The sequence below is a fragment of the Macrotis lagotis genome, chromosome 3 (genome assembly GCF_037893015.1).
Source record: "Macrotis lagotis isolate mMagLag1 chromosome 3, bilby.v1.9.chrom.fasta, whole genome shotgun sequence".
In the NCBI taxonomy this organism is placed as follows: Eukaryota; Metazoa; Chordata; class Mammalia; order Peramelemorphia; family Peramelidae; genus Macrotis; species Macrotis lagotis.
The window spans coordinates 194,048,550-194,053,236 of NC_133660.1; the positions used below are offsets into that span (position 1 = coordinate 194,048,550).

The window sequence follows — 4,687 nt, forward strand, 5'->3', positions numbered from 1 at the left end:
CTAGCCTGGGCCCAGGTAAACTTTCTCAACATTCCCCTTCAAACAACTTTAAAATAACACCTCAAATCAAATTTTGGAGTTACAGAGTCAACACAAGGTTTCAAGGTGAGACATTTTTCTAATTTAAAAAAAAACTTAAGAAGTCAGCAAGAGAAATCTGGGAGACTGTCTGGAGTCCACACATGGATAACTAATCAGAAAGAGATGACAGGGGAACCCATAAGGGACAATTGGTGCTGATTGGCAATTATATTGCCCATATGAATTCTCAGTCACAGTTTCAGGACAGAGGGAAGTGCTGGGAGTCAAATATAAGGGGATAGGGGCTTTGATCACAGTTCCAAGGAAAAGATAGCTTTAGTGCTTAAGGCTATTAGGAGAGCAGGGGCCCTAACTGGATAAAAACCAGAGCATAGACCATGAAAACAGTCACTATACCTCTCCAAGAATCACAGCATCTTGGAAGCACCAAACTTTGAAGAACACCACCTCCCCTCCATCAAACTAGCTCTGAAAACAGCAGCAAGAAAAAGTCTAAAGCTTGAGACAATGTCTCCCTGATCCTAGGTAAGCAGAATCCAATTTTACCATAAAATTCAAAATCAAAATATAAGTTGGAAAAATAAGAAAACAACAAAAAAGAATTTGACCTTAAAAAGATACAAGGGTGGCAGGGAAGACCAAAGTAAAAACAATTATCAAAAAAAGGTTCAAATAAAAAAAGCAAATTGGATTCATAGCAGCCTTGCTTGTGGTGGCAAAGAACTGGAAATCAAGTAAATGTCTTTCAATTGGGAAATGACTTAGCAAACTGTGGTATATGTACGTCATGGAACACTATTGTTCTAGTAGAAACCAGGAGGGATGGGGATTCATGGAAGCCTGGAGGGATTTGCATGAACTGATGATGAGTGAGATGAGTAGAAGCAGGAAAAACACTGTACACCCTAACAGCAACATGGGGGTGATGATCAACCTTGATGGACTTGCTCATTCCATCAGTGCAACAATCAGGCGCAATTTGGGGTTCTCTGCAATGGAGAATACCACCTGTATCCAGAGAAACAACTGTCGAGTTTTAACAAAGACCAAGGACTATTACCTTTAATTTAGGGAAAAAAAATTGATATCTTATTGTCTGATCTTGCTATCTCTTATACTTAATGTTTCTTCCTTAAGGATATGATTTCTCTTTCATCACATTCAATTTGGATCAATGTATACCATGGAGACCATGTAAAGACTGACAAATTGCCTTATGTGGAGGGTTGGGGGGAAGGGAAGTAAGGTTGGGGGAAAAAATTATAAAACTCAAAATAAATAAAATCTTTTTAAAAAAAGAAAAAATAACAATAAAACAATTATCAGCTAAAAAAAAAGCAAATTTAACCCAAGCCTAAGAGAAGAAAAATGGGAGGGAATAAAACTGATGCAAGAACATTATGAAGGAGAATTAACTTAGAAAAAAGAGGCACAAAAAAACATTGAAGAAAATATCACCTTAAAGAAACCAGAATTGGCCAAATGGTAAAAGAGGTACAAAGATTCACTGAAAAGATGAAAAGAAGAATTAGGTAAATGGGAAAAAGAAGTACAAAATCTCACTAAAGAAAATAATTTCTTAAAAATTAGTATTAAGTAGGGGGCAGCTAGGTGGTGCAGTGGATAGAGCACTGGCCCTGGAGTCAGGAGTACCAGAGTTCAAATGCAGCCTCAGACACTATGTGGCCTTGGGCAAGTCACTGAACCTTATTTGCCTTGCAAAAAACCTAAAAAAAAAATTAGAATTAAATGGAAGCTAATGATTCCATGAAACATCTGAAGCAATAAAACAAAATCAAAGTCATGGATCAAATAGAAGAAAATGTGAAATATCCTATTAGGGAAAAAAGGAGCTGGAAAATTGAGGAGAGATCATTTAAGAGTTATTGGCTGACTTGAAAGCCATGATCAAAGAAAGACTAGAAATCATTTTTCAGGAAATTATCAAGGAAAACTATCCTCCTATCTTAGAACCAGAAAGCAAAATATGAATTGAAAGACTCCACTGATCATATCATAAAAGAGATTCCAAACTCAAAACTACCAGGAATATTACAGCAAAATTTTATAGTTCCCAGGTCAAAGAAAAAAATACTTCAGGCAACCAGAAAGAAGCAATTCAAATGTTATGGAGCCACAATCAGAATCACACAAAATTTAGCAATTTCTATGTTAAAGGACCATAGGATTTGGAATATTTTGGAGGGTAAAGGATCTAGGATTACAATCAGAAATTACCTGCTCAGAAAAACTGAATATAAGTCTTTAGGGGAAAATGGATATTTAATGAAAAAGAAGCCTTTCAATGAAAAGATTAGAGCTAAAAAAAAAAAAAAACCTGACTTTCAAATCCAGGCAAGAAAAGAATAGAAAGGTGACAAGAAAGAGAAATTATAAGGAATTCAATAAAGTTAAACTGTTTACCTTCCTATATGGGAAAGTAATACTTATAACTTTTTCATTATTAGTTAGAAGGAGTTTATATAGTACAAAGAGTATGGGTATGAGTCAATTATATTGGAATGATCTCCAAAAAAAAAACAAAACAATGAAGGACTGAAAAAGAGGGATATACTGGAAGAAGGGAGAGGTAGAACAGGAAAATTTATCACAAAAAAAAGTCACTCAAAGAACTTTTATAATGGAGAAATGGAATGGATAAGAAAAGCAACACTTGAGCCTCACTCTCATCAGAATTAATTAGCTCAAAGAGGAAAAAAATAGATCTAATTAGAAATGTAACTTACCTGATAGGGAAATGGGAGGGGGAAGTAGATAAGAGAAAGTTGGGATGAGAGGAATGATAATAAAAGAGTGACTAAAGGAGGAAATGGTTGAAACCAAAACCAAAATAGACTTTCTGAGAAAGAACAAGATTAAAAAAAAAAGGAGAAAAAGAAACAGAAGAAAATGTATGGAGGGAAATACACAGTAATCATAACTGATTATGGGTGAATGGGTGAACTCACCCATAAAACTGAAACAGGATATTAGATTAGAAACCAGAATTGAGCAATATGTTGTTTACAAGAGACATAGAGTTAAAATAAAGAACTGTAACAAAATATCTCATGCTTCAGTTGAAGCTTAAAAAAAAGACAGGGGTAGAAATCATGATTTCAGACAAAGAAAAAGCAAAAACAGACCTAATTAAAAGAGATAATCAGGTAAACTATATCTCATACTAAAAGGTACCATAGACAATGAAGTAATAGAAAAAATTTTTAATAACAGATTTCTATGATAAAGGCTTTATTTCTCAAAGAAAATATACTGAGTATAAAAGACTTAACCAGTTTTATAAAAATAAGAGCCATTCCTCCATTGATAAATGAACAAAGGATAATACAGGTAATTTTTAAAAGAAATCAAAGTTATCTATAGTCACAAAAATGATCTAAATCACTTCTGATTAGAGAAATGCAAATTAAAACAATTCTGAGGTACCATCCCACACCTATCAGATTGGTTAATATAATAGAAAATGAAAATGACAAATGTTGGAGAGGACATGAAAAATTAAAATACTAATGTGCTACTGGTGAAGTTGTGGATTGATCCAACAATTCTGGAAAGTAATTTAGAATTACACCCAAAGGGATATAAAATTGTACATATCCTTTTTTTTAAATGGAAATAATTATCCATTTTAAATAAATTTAAAGTTGTTTCAGATTTGGGGGGGTCTTTAAAAAGAAAAATTGAATTAAATCTATTTCAATGTCCACTGTTTTTTTCTTATGAAATTTGTATGATGGTGGAAGGTCATATCATAGCTCTGCTGTAACATCCATCTTAATTTTCCATTCATCTGCTTTCTTTTGAAAATGATCTCAAGTTGAAGATTTATGTAAGGAATATACTGCTACTCTTGCTATTTGTAAAGCAATCTTTAGAAATAATATATCCATACCTTTATTATGCTTGGTCCCAAAGGGAAACTTCATGATAATAGTGTCAAAAGACTTAGACTTGTATGAGATAAAGAAGATACATTACACTGAATCATGTCAATATTTGTCAGCTCAAACTCTGTAACATTTCTACTAAATATTTCTAATGCATCTTTTATCTATATCAAATTCAGCACACAACCCTGCTCCTAGCATTGCTGTTACAGTACTAAGCATTCCACAACTACATCCTAGATCTCCAGTCACTTTGTTTTCAATGTCATCGTATATATTATTATGAATTGTATGTAGCATACATGTTGCAATGTGGGGCCTGGTCGGATACTGTTCCAGAAGTAATTTGGGCTTCTCAATGCCATCAACTTGTTGCAAGAGGCTTTCCAGTTGCTTCTGCTTCATGTTTTCTTCTGGTGATGTAGGTTATAATTCTTTTGGGGGCAAGGGTAGGGTGGGGCATATTTGTTTACACCAGAGACAATACTTTAAAATGAGAACGTCTGGGCATGCCCTTTGATCCAGAAATACCAGTACTAAGTTTGTATCCCAATGAAATTTATAAAAAGGAAAAGGAACTTCATGTACAAAAATATTTATAGCCGCTGTTTTTGTGGTGTTAAAGTATTGGAAATTGTGAGAACACTCATCAATTGGAAGATGACAAAAAATGATAGTATATGATTGTGATGAAATACTATTTATTGTGCTATAAGAAATAATGACCAGGATGCTTT

The 4,687-nt window shown here is 33.7% G+C and overlaps 1 pseudogene; it reads right to left on the reverse strand.

Annotated features, from left to right (window-relative positions):
* Positions 1–3,701: 3,701 nt before the first annotated feature.
* LOC141519291 (rRNA N(6)-adenosine-methyltransferase METTL5 pseudogene) lies at positions 3,702–4,355 on the reverse strand (annotated as a pseudogene).
* Between the last annotated feature and the right edge of the window lie 332 nt (positions 4,356–4,687).